Raw genomic sequence first — 17,788 nt, 5'->3', positions numbered from 1 at the left:
TCTTTGATTATTTTTGTGTTTCCGGGTCTCTATTAAGAAAATTTCGGCCTGCGCCAAGGAGACCTAGGTTTCTCCTATTCTATTCTGTAATGTATTCAGAGTGTCTGCTTTGACTCCGAGGTCTTTGATCCATTTGGAGTTGATTCTAGTGGAGGGTGGTATATAAGGATCTAGCTTTAGTTTTCGACAAGTAGTTAACCAATTTTGCCAGCACCATTTACTGAAGAGGCTGTCTTTCTTCCATTCTATTTTTTTAGCTCCCTTATCAAAGATTAGATGGCTGTAGGTCTGTAGGTTCATTTCTGGGTTTTCAATTCTATTCCATTGGTCCTGAGATCTGTTCTTGTGCCAGTACCAAGCTGTTTTGATTACTATCGCTTGATAGTAGAGTTTGAAATTTGGTATTGATATTCCTCCAGCAGTGTTCTTTCCATTGAGGAGCGTTTTTGCTATTCGGGGTCTTTTATTGTTCCATATGAATTTTTGGATTGCCTCAACTATTTCCTTGAAGGATGATGTTGGAATTTTGATAGGTATTGCATTGAATTTGTAGATAACCTTGGGAAGTATTGCCATTTTCACGATGTTAATCTTTCTAATCCAGGAGCACGGAGGATGACATTGCCCCATTTGTTAGGAAATGGAAAGACTTGGAAAAAAATTATATTAAGTGAAGTAAGCCAAGCCCAAAGAAACATAGGTCCCATGATTTCCCTTATTTGCAATATCTAGTATATGTATGAGTCAAGCAGAAAAGATCAGATAATGTGATGTTAGAAAAATGAACCCTAAGATATGTATTTAAATGTATTTTTTTCTTTCATGCATTTGTTTCTAACGCATTTATAAGATTATTTCTTTGTTGCTTTGTATGTCCCTCCCCAACAGTATAACCCCTGCTTTCACTGTATTTGATGTCCGTATATGCCACGCGTACTCCGGTGGAGTCTGCTTAGCATGGGAAACCTGCTTTCAGATCTGAGAATGGGGCTCAAAGAGGGCTACCCCCTGGAAAAGGCTGGCAAGTCCCAGGGAAAGATATGGTGCTGTTTTTCTTTTCTTCGCTGTAGAAGAGAGCCTATTAATCTTTTACTGTTCTTGCTGCTCATTGTACTTACTCATGCTCAATGTTCCCTTATTCAAGGCTCTTTCTTAAAAGTGTTGATGACTCCAACATCTGATGAGTGTCTTGAGAATATGACTAACTCACCAGAGTTAAGTGCTACCCTGAAAGCCCCTCTTATGGAGGCTAGTAAACAAGTCATAAGTAAATATAAAAGTATTGGGGGTTTCATGATGTCATTTCAGCAGAAAGAGTTGTTTGTAAGAGATTTACAAGAAGCTGTAGGCACGGCTAGAGCAAAAAGAGTGTATGGCTATTGGAGACTTCCCTTTGATCCTAAAGCATATACAATAGATTCATATAGATATCTTGTAGATAAGAAAGATGTAGAGGGATATTTAGACCAAAAGCTAAATAAGATTCCTAAAAGGTTGGTAGATGAAAAGGTGGCAATGGCTTATCATAGGAAAACGGTGGGATCCTCCATTATCTAGAGGACCCCAAAAACTTCCCCCAGATCCATAGCCTTTAACAGGTGTGTATGATAAGGATGGCAATTGTTGGGAAAACTACTTGGGAGAAAGAACTTCCTATTATTCTCTTTCATTTCCTGAGAGACTTGCTAGATCTAGGTCTCTTTGGTGCTTACTATTAAAGAAGGAATAAGAAAGATCTTATGAGACACTTAAGGCCTCTATAGAAAAGAGTAAACGATTATGTGAAAGGGTTACAGAAAAGACACTATGAGTTTAAATATGACCAGATTTAACTAAGTATACTGAATATCATGATTTTTGGCCACAAATTGGGAACCCTCTAAGCACAATTGCTTAGAAAAGATTTAAAACGTATAAAGTACAAAACTAAACAAAAGTAACTATGAAGTACTAGAGTTCATGCCTTTCTGTTCAGCACCTTGCCCATATGCTCTGGTTAGTGGTTAATTGGTGATAAACATCGAAACCCATTGTATTTCTTAAAAATAGAGGTAAAGCCGAAAACAAGTGTCTATCGTCATAGCTCGTCATCCAAAAAACAAGATCAGGCGACCAGCTGGTGACCACCCAAGAACAAAGCCTTACAACAAGATTGTGTAACCTTTTGCCCTTTCTCATGGAGACTTTTGCTATAAAAGCTTGTTGTCCTCTGCATTAAATCGCACTCAGCATCCACTCCTCTTGTGTGTGAGTTGTCTGTTTGCCATCTCCCCACCTATTCCAGTTCCTCCACTAGGTGTCCTCTGTTGTCCTGACAGAGCTGGTCCGCACCAGGTATAATTTGTGGAGGGGAAGGGGAAAAATAAGTCATTTAAATAAGGATACATGTGGACCTGTTGCAACAATGAGAAGTAGAAGTTGTCATGTCAAAAACGAACTTTACAACTTGGGGGGGGGGATTTGGTGGGGGGAGGGAAGATAGGAAGGGATGAGAAGGATAAACAAAGGAGGAAGCTACAATGCTTGATAAGAAATGTACTCACTATCTTGCCCATGTAACTGTAACCCCTCTGTACAGTATTTTCACAATAAAAGAAAACAAAAAACAAAAAAAAATATCCTAAATATTTTACCACCGTATCTTTTTGTATTTTTTCAAGTGCTATTATTATTCTAAAATTTTTAAATATAGAGGGTAAACACTGTAACACCATTTCTAATTCTGTCACATTTGGTTCTGCAAATAAAATATCATCCATATAATAAAAAATATAAATGTGAGGCCATTTTTGTCTAACAGGTTTTAAGGCCTTATCAACATATATCTGACACATGGAGAATGCATCATTCCTTGGGGCAACACCTTCCATTGGAAGTGCTGATGAGGGGTTTGATGATTTATTTGTGGTAAAGAAAAGGCAAATCTTTTATAATCTTTTACATGTACAGGGATGGTAAAAAATCAATCTTGAAAATCTACTACTACTATTGGCCAATTTTTAGGAAGCATGGCAGGCGACGGTATACCAGATTGAAAAGCCTCCATAGGGTACATGGATGCCTTACCTCCTTGTAAATCAGTCTGCAATCTTCATTTCCCTGACTTCTTTTTAATAACAAATATTGTAAAATTCCATGGTGACATAAACGGCTCAATATGTCCTTTGGTTAACTGTTCTTCAACTAATTGATGAGCTGCTTCTAATTTTTCTTTAGATAAAGGACTTTGTTGAATCCCAAGAAGTTCCTCAGATTTCCATAATATCTTTATGCGTTCCATCTAAAAATATTAAAATTGAATATGAGCTCCCCATTGTTCCAGTACATCTCCGAATTATGTTAACTGGAACTTCCATAATATAAGGTTTAAAGACAGCTGTCTGTCTGTCTTCTGATGTTACGACACTGAGAGCTAGAAAAGAGCAGCGAGAGAGCGCCTCTGGGCCTGGGCTAGGCCTTATCTAGGGAATGGGCAGAGAAAGGTGTGGCCACATCAAATACAGATGTGACCTCAGGGGATGCAGATGTGACCTCTTCCAGGTGTCCCAGTTGCCTAGGTAACGCAGGTACTGGGTGGAGACTTTGTTGCGAGGAGATTGGAGTCTGCTCACCATCCTGGAGCAGACCTTACATTCCAGCCTTTTAATAATCATAAAATAGGGTGTGGATTCTCTATGGCTACTTCCTGCTGAAAAGGGGATGTCGGCAATAGAGGTAAAAGGCTGGAATTTGGTCCCCTCCCAGAGAAGGCAGTGAGCAGCAGTGGTCCCTTGGTGGTGTGAGTCCTTAGATGAAGTCTGGAGAAGTCTCATGAGCATTGAGGGGCTGAAAAAAAAATACTAGAGAGCAAATAAATGGCAAGAGGAAGGACTTGGGGTTGAAAATGTTGTAGAAATGTCCCTAGCTACTTCTGATATCTGGTGACTAGGTAGAGAAGTCAGGTGACAAAGGCAAGAATATAAATTCCTGTTCAGTTAATAGGTAGACAGGTATAGACATTGGATGGGCAGGCTCCTTACTTCCCCTGACCTCCCAGCTCTGGTTAATTTTGAAAGGGCAGGCACAAAGTAGCTGATGTGTCAGCTCCTCTTACTCCTCTCCATGTTCCCTTGTTCCCCAGACTGGCTATGTCTAGGTGCTCATTGCTGGGATGGCTTGTCCCAGTTGGTATTCAAAGAGGTTTGAACTCAAGGCCTGGGCATGTTCCCTGAGCACTTCTGCTCAAGGCTAGTGCTCTACCACTTTGAGTTACAATAGCACTTCCAGTGTTTGGCTGCTTAGAGATAAGAGTCTTGAGCGATGCTTGCAGCTGGGCTCTTTGCAGGTTAGTTGGGAGATGGAGTCTTAGGGATTTTTCAGCCCGGGCTGGCTTTGAACTGCAATCATTGCCACCAAAGCCCTTTATTATTTCCAAATTAAAGCAACAAGGAGATCAAGTAGAATAAGTAGAGCTTACCTGGTTCTTATCAAGAATTGACTGACAACTATTCTGAAATGACAAAACTCATTAGATGTGATGAGAATTTCAGCACAGATATGCCCAGTATTTTAGAACCATGTAGTCAGTAGAATACACAACACAAAACAAAAAGGCTTATCAAGAATTGCCAACAAATATTCTGAAATGGCAAAACTCATTAGATGTGATTAGATGTGATGAGAATTTTAACATAGATATGCTCAGTATTTTAAAACCATGTAGTCAGTAGAATACACAACACAAAACCAAAAAGGCAAAACTCAAAACCTAAAATTTTGACAACAATGTTTAGACATCTTTGCTAACAAAACACATCACATGGTTGGGCCTCAGTTACCAGGGCCTGTGAAAAAAGCAAATTGTTAGCAAGGCACCTTAGAATAGCCGAATGGAGTAGTAAGTTTGGTGGAAGGTTAAGGGTCAGATGGGGCCAAATCCTTAAGCTACAATGTGGCCAAGATGGCGAACAAGATGGCGAATTTCTGAAAAAAACATGCAAAGACACCCTGAACAAATAGACCAAGACTACAATGGGCTAGCCTTTGAGAGAGAACCTAGAGGGGGTCCCTGGGACGCAGCTTGTGTTGCACTCTTCAGGGCACAAGCCAAAATGTAGAACAAAGAAAGGGAGAGATAGGGAAACTTGGACATGAATGGCAGAGAGAGAGCAAAGAGAGCCCAAAAATAAACAGAATTCTGACCATTTACCATTGCAGTAGCAAAAACTGTCTACATCTGAGAATGGCATAAAAATGAGGCGCTCTGGCTTTCCAGGGAGCGCAGGAGACATTTCAAAGGTGTTTCACGGCTCAGGTGTGATTTGCAGCACCCCATTAAATGAGTAGGAGAGTCAGTCGGGTGAGTGAAGGAGAGACGACCAGGCATAAGCGGGGTCCCGACTTCCCCCACAGCCCTCTAGAGAGAGCAACAGAGAACCATAGAGTAGCTTCACTCACCAGAGTAGAGAAGTGGTGTGGACGTGGATGTGAAGGCCAGCAATGGTATCAATGCGCTGTGTCTGCAGCAGACAGATGGGTTCACAAAAGGCCATCAGAACTGTGGGTATTCCTCAGAGCAAAAAGAGAAAAACAAACAGAAAAAGAAAAAAGAGGGAAAAAAAAACCCAGAGAAATCCCAGCTATCCTGACTTTAAGCCCTTTATCCTAGTCATGCCATCATTTATGTTAGGTTTTTTAAAAAAAGGTAGCCGAGTAAGAACAGCACCATGCACATGGTATTCAGGTAAGGGATAGGCTTATTCAGTAGACCTGCTGGGTCCAGGCAAGGTTGGCACTCCACGTGGCTGAGAAAGGCCTAGGAAAGAGAGAGCTGGGAAAGAGAGAGGAAAGAAAGAGAGGAAAGAGAGAGAAGAGAGAGCTAGAAAAGAGCAGTGAGAGAGCAGAGAGCTAGAAAAAAGCTGCGAGAGAACAGAGAGCTAGAAAAGAGCAGCAAGAGAGCAGAGAGAGAGCAGAGAGAGCAAGAAAAGAACAGTGAGAGAGCTAGAAAAGAGCAGAGAGAGCTAGAAAAGAGCATCGAGAGAGTGCCTCTGGGCATGGGCTAGGCCTTATCTAGGGTATGGGCAGAGAAAGGTGTGGCCACATCAAATTCAGATGTGACCTCAGGAGATGCAGATGTGACCTCTTCCATTTGTCCCAGTTACCTAGCTAATGCAGGTACTGGGTGTAGACTTTGCTGCAAGGAGGGTTGAGTCTGCTTGTCATCCTGGAGCGGACCTTACAAGGACCATACACCATCACTACCTTCTTAAGTTTACCAATATCATCAACAGCAGCAACTTCATATCTGGCTGATTGAGATATACCATTCATAGGGGGTGGTCGAATTACAGGATAAGTAAAAAATTGACATTTCTTCATTAAACTCACGGTCTGAGCCCTCTGTTTTGTGAGGGAGTGATGCTGTAAAAATTGCATCGGCCATTCATCTGCTGAGGGGCATCTGGGTTGGTTCCATATCTTAGCTATGGTAAATAAGGTTGCAATAAACATAGTTGTGCTGGTAGCTTACACAATGGAATTCTATGCCTCCATCAGAAAGAATGACATTGCCCCATTTGTTAGGAAATGGAAAAACTTGGAAAAAATTATATTAAGTGAAGTAAGCCAGGCCCAAAGGAACATAGGTCCCATGGTTTCCCTTATTTGCAATATCTAGTATATGTGTGAGTCAAGCAGAAAAGGTCAGATAATGTGATGTTAAGAGAATGAACCCTTAGATATGTATTTTAATGTTTTTTTTTCTTTCATGCGTGTGTTTCTAACGCATTTATAAGATTACTTCCTTGTTGCTTTGTATGTCCCTCCCCCACAGTATAACCCCTGCTTTCACTATATTTGATGTCAGTATAACTTGTGGAGGAGATGGGGAAAAACAAATCGTTTAAGGATACAGGTGGACCTGTAGCAACAATGAGAAGTACAAGTTGTCATGTCCAAAACGAGCTTTACAATGTCGGTGCCGGGGGATGGGGGGGGGAGGGGAAGGATTGGGATTGGGATTGGGATTGGGATTGGGAGGGGGGAAGCTGGGAAGGGATGTGAAGGGTAAACAAAGGAGGCTGCAATGCTTGGTAAGAAATGTATGCATTATCCTGCCCATGTAATTGTAACCCCTCTGTACAGTATGTTCACAAATAAAATTAAATTAAATTAAAAAAAAATTGCATCCGCCAGTGAAGGAGCCAAAGGCTGCTTTACTTTCACTTTCTCTGGTTCTCCTTTCACTCTGCTAATTTCCAACTCCATATGTTGTAATTTTGATAAAATCAATTCCATTTGCTCAGAAATTTTATTTACACTTTCAGTTTGTTCCTTTTCAGTCTTTTTTACCTCTTGGTTTTTCTCTATTAATTACAATGCATCCTTATCTATTGCGTCCTTAACCTCAGAGTCCCATTGTAAATCTACAATAGAAGGGGTGGCCTCTTTCTTTAAGTCTGCTATTAATCTTTCCTCATTCAAAGCTTTAAAAAGGGTATGTAAAATAGCCCAAATGGACCAAAATCTAATAGGAATCTTTTCCCCTTCTGGAATAGCTCTTTCTACGTTATTCTTTACTCGTTTCCAATTATAAACATCTAATGTTCCTTCATCAGGGAACCAAGGATTCCATTCCCTAACTACATTAATACACATTTCTATGTCAGAAGAAGAAATATTTAGACCATAAGCAATGTTTAAGCATATGTAAGTACGGAGTAGATTTAGCTTGTCCCATCACCCTGTAATTAAAAGTACTTACCTGAATATCCTTTCCTGAATTCAACAATGAAGGGTCCCTGTTTGGGTGCCAGTTGTATCATCTAGTGCCTTGGGGTCCTTGGGTAAGGGTAAAGAAATCACCAGGACACTGGGGATGCAGAGTGCATACAGCAATTGCCACTGCATACTATGCTTTATTGTTAGTGTGTATTTAAAGACAAGCAAGCATGATCTTTACCAAGATTTCGTCAGAAGACATTGACACAAAAATGTCAACAGATACATTTTTACTTGACCTATGAGACAATGCCTTGGTATATTATTATTTTTTGGGGGGTCCGATCGTGGGGCTTTAACTCTGGGCCTGGGCGCTGTCCCTCAGCTCTTCAGCTCAAGGCTAGAGCTCTACCACTTGAGCTACATCACCACTTCCGGCTTTTTTCTTTTTGCTTATGTGGTGCTGAGGAATCGAACCCAGGGCCTCATGCATGCAAGGCAAGCGCTCTACCACTGAGCCACCTTCCCAGCCCTGTCTTGGTATATTATTATCTAAACTATTTTAGAGCAAGCTCACACCACTTCTCCAATCTCAGGAAAATGCTTGACCAGCTGTTCATCTATGATTAAGCAAGCAGAAGAGCTACTTCCTCAGCTCCCAGGAGTCTGTGACATGTGTTTTGAGATAGGGAGAGAGAACATTTTCCCTCTCTAGCCGGGCATACCAAGAGCTTTCCTAATACTCAAACACAGTCCTCAGATAATCCTGAGGCCAGAGCCTGCATAATTCTGCCCCTTCAACATAGACCCTGAGTCTTCCCAGGCTTTGAACTGTAATCTTACAATCTTATCATCCTGATTATCTATGATAGCTAAAAAAGTATAAATATAAATAATATTTCCAAGAATACCAGCGGAAGAAAAATGATGCAACCCAGTTTATAGTGGCATTCTTTTCAGATCATGGAGGGTATCACATTAGCAGAGGTGCAGTGTATTTTCACAATGGAGATAAGCTATTTTGATGTGAATTAAGGGAATTTTGAGGTGCATCCTACAAGTTGGAAACTGGTGGGCGAGGATGACTTTATGGCATAAATCTTGTGATTGATGGTCATGAAACAATAGCTTAATCTGACAAACAACTGCTTACTCTTAAAGAATTAATTATAACATGCTTCATAGTTTTATCCTAGATCAGAATGTGGCTCTTTTTCTGTTCACTTATCAGTCTGTAACACCCCATTTGAAAATGCATCTATTGCAGAATTACCTAACATGCAAACAGGTATATTTTGAATCTCTCAGGTATGGAATGTTCAGAATTTGAAAATGAGTAGTTATTAGTCATAGGAATTTTGAAGAACACATACATTCTGTCCTCTTAATAACTTATTTACTTTTAAAAGTTATGGGTTTCCAAAGAAATAAACTGTTTTCTGTTTTAGTATAAGAAAATACTAAATTTATTCTATTTTCAAAATATTGGCAAGTATATTGTGAAAAAAATGTCTAGTTGGATATCATTCAAGTTGATGACCCTCTGATAAAGAAGAGGTAATTAATTCAAATTAGATGCCAAATAATACTGATTTTTAAAACGTTACTACATAAAGAATAATAGTTACTATACCAAAACAGTGAAATTTTATTTCATCAGCTTACTTTTTAAATTTAATTTTAATGTGAAAGTGATGTGCACTGGGGTTACAGCCATTGTAAGGTACTGAATACATAACTTTTCAAATTTGTTTTCCCCTCTCTCATTTTTCTCACAGTTTTCCCTTCACCCCAATACCCCTCAGACATTGTAATGTATATTTCCAACTTATTGTCTTGTGAGAATTGCTATTGCATTGGTTTGCTCTTTTTCCTTTGCCACACCATTTTTTTTGTTCCTGTTCCCTTCCCTAATTAAGGTAAATGTATACAAAATACACAGGGTACCAAAATCAAACACAGCAGAGGATAAACCATAGGGGAAATTCCTAAAGAAAATAGAAATCACATATTACATCAAAAACAACACCGCAAATAAATATTTCTCTTTCCACATCTTGGAGTTCCTTTTGCTCAGCATCAGCATATATGGTCATATATATGCAAAACAAAGGCACTGGAAAATAGTAGTTTCATGGATACTATATCATGAAAACAACATGTTAGCTCTTTTTGATGGTAAAGGCGGGATTATGATTGGTGAATTCACGATTCTGATAAAGGAATTTCAAAAGAGCTTTACAATTTGTGATAGGTAAATTTTAATTGTTCAAACTTTTTAACAACTTAGCCTATTAAGAAAATTTAAAATTGTCTGGGAAAATATGCTTTCATGCAAAGAAATCCGTGGAGACTTAGCTGAGAGGGAGCAATGTGGGTGAATATGGCTCATTTTCACAGTAAACAAACAATCCTCACAAACCTTGCTGTAAATCCTGTAGGTTCCCTTGAGAATTGTCCTTACCCAGAAAAAATACTCTCACTGTGTGAAACAAGGTTGCAATGGAATTTAAATTCAAAGTTCTTTTAAAAAAAGACATCAAAATTTGTGAATTGACATTTAATTACCAAACAGTAATTCTCTGAAAAAGAAAGGAAAATGTAATACAAAATCACTTGACTTTATTAAAAGTATGAGAAAAGAGTAGTGAAGAAATGTGAGAGAAACCATAGAAGACTGTATTCTCTCCAGTGGTGTAATGGGTTCTTGACCTTGTTTCTTCTATTCTATCTTCACAAGCCATAAAGTGTAGCTCAGGACTGGAGTAACCAGTTAAGACAAAGAATACTCAAAGAATGGGGGCTGGGAAAGTGGCTCAGTGGTAGAGCGCTTGCCTTGCATGCCTGAGGCCGTGGGTTCGATTCCTCAACATCACATAAGCAAAAAGAAAAAGCCAGAAGTGGAGCTGTGGCTCAAGTGGTAGAGCCCTAGCCTTGAACTGAAGAGCTGAGGGACAGCGCCCAGGCCCAGAGTTCAGGCCCCACGACCGGACCCCCCCCCCCAAAAAAAATAGAATACTCACAGAAGAAAAGATTTGCAGTAGATGTAGGTGATTTATAACCTTTGACAATCTATTTAAATCTGTTCAAAATTCTCCCCTACCCAAAACTGCCTTCTTTGAACAGTTTGTTTGCTTTTCCCATGACTGCCCTTCATTAACTGCTTAAAATTTTGTGAGCTCATATACATACTCTCTAGGGATTGCTGTTTGGATGTGATTTTTGTGTGTTTTTGTTTGTAGTTGTGTATTTAACTGAATTTCAAAAGGTTGTGCAATTGTGTTACAATTAAATATGTCCACCTAATTGTCCAATGCTCCTGGATCAGAGTCACTCCTTCTATCATTCTCAACCAACCCTTTCTCCAAGATTTATTTCAGATTTAGGACTTCCTTTATTACATGTGTACATTGAGTATTCTAGCTGTACTTGCCCCTTGTTCCATTTTTCATTCATTTTATGTCTTTACTACTATTCCTTTCTGGTTTCAACTTCCTGATAGTCATTCTGTTAAACTGTCTGTTAATACTTTGAAAGATTTATGTACATTCCATGGAGTTTCAATCCCACATATACTTGTAATGATGTCAGCTTATATTTCCATAATTCATTCATCTGCAATAACAATTTGCAAGACTGGAGACGTGAAGCATCTAGACATGATTTTATTCTCATCTTTTTGGAAGATTAATCTTTAGTCAACAAGAAAGTTTAAAAATCACTTAGAATTTATAGCTAACTACCAGTTTTTATAAATGGCTTTGTACAATGTTGTGTGATTATTTTATTTTACATGGGATGATATTTTCTACTACCTATAAGTTTTGGAAAAAGAAGAAAACTAAAATTTACTACTGTTGAGGAATATGATAGAAATAGAAGACAGATTTTATGTTTGTCACATCTCTGATCAGTACCCATATTCAAGACTTAAAGTCATATTTCTTACTATGTTAGACAGATAGGGAAAATACATGATAAGGCAACACATGATAAGGCAACTATTAGTGACTTTTTAAAATGTACCTTCTTATGTGATGAAATTTACTTTATTAGCTAATATTTGGGTTCGAATTATGGGAGGCTGATCTATTTAACACATTTCTGGAAGGCACCTACTGAACAACGCAAATGGTGGGAGATACTATTTCTACACTTTAATGAATGGATGAACTTATTTGGCAGTAGTGCTGGGTAAATAAATCAACTCTATTGTAACTTGATTCCTACACTTGAAAAACTTAATGTCACTATCATCTACTTGTCAAGTGTTATTTTGGTGAATATGATTTTAAAAAGTTTATTTGAAAAGGAATATACTTTCAAGAGATTAAATGTAGGATATCATTGGTTTGAGAATGACAACATTTTTAGACTACAGAACCAAGTTTTACTGAAGTACCAGTGTTTTGAAGTACTAAGGGTCTTCTCAATTAATGTTTTTCGAAATTATATTTGAACTCTAAGTCAAGTTTTCCTAGCCTTGGTAGAACAATTATGGATCTACCATTCCAGGAATTATTTTTTGGAATACTTATGCTGGACTGAAATCTTGCATTCATCATTAGGAGAGGGGTATTCAAAATAATCTTGTGACATTTGTGATTTTGTTTACTCATATGTGCTGGTCATCTGTAAATTGAAAGTTTGAACTACAGTACTTTCTCTCATATTTTGTGATCTCATCTTTCATTCTAAGTTGCCTTACATTTCACAAATGCTTACTGCAAATTCCTGCAAGGAATTGGGCCACTGAAATATTATAGGAAATGAGAAATTGAGATGGGTCTTCAATTATTTTCTCTTAGCATGTTGCATAGGCCAAGGTGAGAAGTCTTGCCCATGTTATCTGATGATGCAGGTAACTGGGACCTGATATCCTTGGACCCATGGGTACTACAGAAGAGTAATAGCTTTTAGGCATCATATCAGCAAAATTTGGGTATAATCAGTAAGAATGCTTCAGAAATATGGAAAAAAATCACTTTGGGACTAGTGAGTTAACACAATAAACACATCTGCAGTGTAAAATCTCTTCTTGATTAGAGGAAAACATACTTTTTTTTTAACTATGTGAATTCAGAAGACCAAGAACACTTAGAAGGTATCACAAGTTTATACCGAAGACATTGCATTGAGACTTTTTATATTCTAATATGTATTCTAACCTAATTATTTATGTTGCAGTCTGTTTATGGGAATAATTTTCAATTTATTTGTCAAATTATAAATTAATTCTAGTAAGATTCACTGTGTGAAATTTAAGATCAGCACATATAAATATAAAATATATAAGTATATATAATATAAGAAATTGATATGCATTGTTCCGTTGTGTTTAGGGTATCAAAGGCAACTCTGTTTTAAAGTATTATTCCATTATCTCTACCTCAGTTATTGATAGAGTTAAACCTAAAACTTTACCATTTGTAAATTTACAGCCTGGAGGCAAGAGGAAACACTTTGATTAAAACATTACCAATTTAAGGCCTAATATCGAGGAGAAACATATGGACTTCTCCAGGAGCTATGGAAATATTTGGGGATAGAAAGTCACTAGTGTATGTTCCTGCCTGGTTGGATGGTAGACAGGCCAGGATATTAGGTAAACACAAATATGAACATTTTTTTCACCTTCTTGGCTTTAGCTACTTTTGAAATGATAGATATAATAAACAATTATATTTTGATAAAATACCTTCTATTCTGAACAATTAGGTCTGAAGTGTTCATCTCTCCACGAATCCTTGTAACTAAGATTAGTTTTGTTCCAGTAAAACAATCTATGCTGTCAGGGTAAGATATTCTGGTTGGTCTGTTCCTACATGGAAGAAGGGTAAAGGGTTAGAAAGACATTTGTACCACTGAGACCACATTCAGGAAATTTTAAGCTGCAGAAGTTTAGAAGAAGCTCTTAAGCAAGGCTTACTTTGAATTCATTAGCTCCACAAAGCTAACTCAGTTGATAAATAAGTACTTGAAAAGCCATTACCTTTGGACTTAGCTATAAAGGCTTCAAAATATGATCAAATTTAAAATGAAAACGACAAAATAATCATTGACAAAAAATTTCAAATGTGAGCAATCGACCAAACAATACACAGAAATTTAGAGAAATAAGATCAATAGCATTTTTAGTAACAATAAGGGTTCCTTGTTAGAAATAGGCAACCAAGGATATATGCCTGTATAAAGATTGCATCATTAACTACTTAAATTAAGAGGATACTCCATGCTTCAGCAGCAGGTCTACACAAATGACAACAATACAGAGATTAACATGGCACTTGCACAATGATGGTATGAAAATTTGTGAAGTATTCCATATTTTTCATTCTTCAAATGCAAGAAATGAAAAACAGTTATTAAAAAGTAGATTACAAAAATACAAGTGTAACAAAACCTGTAATTCATAGAATTAAAGGTTAGTTTGACATCAGTGTATTAAATCTTCACCTTCGAAAGGTCCTTACATAGCATAACATTTACAATACTTGAAATTAGATAACATTATCTTTTTATCCCAAAGAAATAAAATAATATAAGGACCTAGGTAAAAAGGAATCTTAAACCTTTTCTACATGGAATGTAATCTGAAAGGACACATTTATTAATGAACCTATATATTATAAAACAATGTAGACTTCAAAGTATTATATCTAGAAGACAATGAAATAGATTATGGACTTTATACAATCATAGATAGTTTTTTCAGACAAGCACCAGGAATATCTTTAATTTCTATACTATTCAACAGATAAGATAAAATTAAAAAAATCACAAACTCTGCAGAAATCATTATAGATGCATACAAACAACTCTTGAATACATTTTGACATCAAAGTCAGGCAATTCACGTGGAAGAATACCATGGAATCCATAAATTTTTACATTAAGATATTGCTGTTGTTTTGTATTATGAAAATATTTTGTAGGGCCACAAAGGATGGACTGGCACTTTTGAAATTTAAGAAACTTAACCAAACCATTACTACATAGGAGAACAATTTGTACAGCCTTCCACAACTTCAAAGAGGTAGTGATACATACTTATCCTTTTGGCAATATTAGATGAGGTTTCTTCCAAGTTGTTTTTCAGACCCGGTTTGATATCATGGTTCAACAGAAGGAGATACAGCATATCTTTGCTATTTCTATCCTCAGCAACAATATTCAAGGGGGTAAAGAGGCCTTTAGTTTGGGGATTGGTATCTGCATCATGATGAAGTATGAAAGAATCCATTCTGGTATTATTCCACATATATGCACTGTGCAGGGGTGCCAAGCCATTCAGAATTCTTGCATGAATATCTGCCTTGAGCTACCAACTCATGGACAATGTCTAAATGTCCACTCTAGGCTTCCCGATGAAGAGGGACATATTTACCTCATTTGTAGTATACATAAGAATGGCCTTTTTGGAAAGTAGTCTCGGCACTGTAGTAAGCCGATTAATTTCGGCATCCGAAAGAAGAAATTTGCATGGATTCTTCTCCATTATTTTCTTACAATTGATACCTTCCTCACGTTTTCATCTTGTTCCTTGTCTTCATCAGAATTGCCTAACCAGAGAATTTGAGTACCAGTGGGAATGAGGTATCCATGTATTTCCCCAATAGTTCACGTTGGTTGAAATGGTCAGAAAAATCCGGTGAATTTTCTGCATATGTTTTTTCACCATGATTTATTTTCTCTTTTTCCATTTTTACTATTTTAAATCATTCTAACAGGAGAGTAGTGAATTGATAGAGAGCAGAGGAAATATTTTCCTCCGTATGCAAATGCACAGACTGAAAATGAGGACCAGTGGTGTCTTCATATGCAGCTTATTCTAGGAAGGAGAAAATAGGAAACAATGCCTTCTACATAAATGATTTGGGAAATACCAAGATATAGTGTAAGAGAAGTTACTATTCAATATATGAGCTTTAAGAGCTTTCTAATAGATCCATTATTTATTGGTTACCAACATTAGAAAAAAATGTACAATGCAGAAGTAAAATAGAAGTCCTTTGTATGACTACCTAAATCCTTGTTTTTTTAAAAACACTTGTTTTCATCTAAAAATGTAGGCCTGGGCTGGGAAGGTGGCTCAGTGGTAGAGCACTGGCCTTGCATGCCAGGGGCCCTGGGTTCAATTCCTCAGTACCACATAAGCAAAAAGAAAAAAAGCCGGAAGTGGCGCTGTGGCTCAAGTGGTCGAGCTCTAGCCTTGAGCTGAAGAGCTGAGGGAGAACGCCCAGGCCAGAGTTCAGGCTTCACGACCGGACCAAAAATAAAAATAAAAAACTAGGCCTATCTATTGTCTTCAGGTGATTTTGATGATTGAAGATGCTTAATGAGAAGTCAAAATGTATTAGTAGTCCTTTGATATCAATTAAATTTCATTTTTCTTCTTGGAGAATATAATGATCAAAGCAATAGTTCAGAATCAGCAAGCAATAGTTCAGCATCATGCTTCCAGTGCAAGTGGATGTCCAGTAAGTAATCCTCTGTACGATTTTCCACAAAGTTTTGTCACAGATACAATCTGCCTGCCTTCTCTAGTTGCTTTCCTAGCCTGGACCTCTTCTTTCATTGTGCAGGAAAATTGTGATTCAACTGATTTCAGTCAGATCGGTTCCTAGAATTATAAAGGATTTAGATTCTTTTTTAAAAAAATTAGTTGTAGGGCCTGAACTCTGGGCTTGGGCACCGTCCTTGAGCTCTTCAAATCAAGGCAAGCGCTCTACCACTTGAGCCACAGAACCACTTCTGTGGTTCTGTTTATGTGGTGCTGATTTGGGAAATGGCAGAGCAGAAAGTGAAATGATGCAACCAAAAATATAAAAGCAAAATAAATTAGGATAATTATGGAGCAACCATATTGTCTATGAGACTCATGAAAGAGAGAGAGGAAGAGAGATACAGATGTGCAATGACCTAGCTAGCCAAAAAATCCATGCTTCTGATCCATTTACAGAGCAAACAATTTTATTTTTTATTTGTTAAAAGAGATGGAAATAGAATTTATTATTTGCATTGAATATAATGTCTTCACTCTTACTCCATAACTCTATTTATTCCTTCCCTTTGACTTCCCCTCACATCTTCCAAGTGATAGTTTCCTGGTATTCATTTTGTTGGATTAAAAGTTCAATTTTATAAGAAATTACACCTTTTAAATACTTCTCTGAAAAATGAAAATTTTGGTTAATACTGTTGTTTAACTTGCATAAAATTCTGACTTCCAAATATGCGACAGAACATGGGTCCTTTGTGTGTGTGGCTCTGATTTCGTTTAGTTAACATATTTTTAGATCTATCTCTTTCTTTGCAAATAATGTAGCAATGCTCATAATAGATAGGTGCAATCCAATTGTGTATATATGACACAATTTCTCCAACCATCCCTCTGCCAAAAGGCATCTTGTCTGTTTGCATAACTTGGCTGTGGTGAATAGTGCAGTAATGAACAAGGTTGTGAAAGTGATTTTACTGTAACCTTTTGGAAGAATTCATCACTATCTTTCTGGGAGCAATCCTCTAGCGAGTTTTCTAGAATAAGCACATCCTTCCTTTCATCTCCATCACAACGTTTTGCAAGTCTTCAAAAACACACTCTCCCATACATGTCCCAATAAGCTAAAACCACACTATGCCCATATTCTTTCAATATATTTTTAATACTTACATAAATTTAGTGAGAACCTTCTATGTACTTTCCTAATGTGGGAATGAGAGACATAACAACAGAGTAAAAGTAAGAAATATACATTTTAATTAGCTATTATCATATTTAAAATCTTTTTCAGCTCTAACTCATAGCCTCACTTACTAATATTTTAATCTTTATTTGATTACTTCATCTATCCCCTAAATTATAACAGGTGAGTTAAATACAGACAAAAATTGTGGTTTGATTTTGACACTCATGTGTGAAGATGCACAATATGGGCAAATAGATGGATTGGAATTAATAGCAATTATCCATTTTGTTAAAGTATTGATGGTTTTTTTCCAAACTGATACATATTTCATTCAACAAAAAGAAACTTGTAACAATTCCCTTTGTTTTGCTCCTCATTAACTTTTGTTTCCATTTTATTTT

At 37.2% G+C, this 17,788-nt stretch overlaps 1 pseudogene; it reads left to right on the top strand.

Annotated features, from left to right (window-relative positions):
- Positions 1–13,930: 13,930 nt before the first annotated feature.
- LOC122114080 lies at positions 13,931–14,030 on the top strand (annotated as a pseudogene).
- The last annotated feature ends 3,758 nt before the right edge of the window (positions 14,031–17,788 follow it).

This window comes from Dipodomys spectabilis, unplaced genomic scaffold (genome assembly GCF_019054845.1).
Source record: "Dipodomys spectabilis isolate Male_0828 unplaced genomic scaffold, ASM1905484v1 ptg000105l, whole genome shotgun sequence".
Taxonomy (NCBI): Eukaryota; Metazoa; Chordata; class Mammalia; order Rodentia; family Heteromyidae; genus Dipodomys; species Dipodomys spectabilis.
Note: the sequence above shows the minus strand (reverse complement) of the source record. Positions and strands in the feature narration are given on the sequence as shown.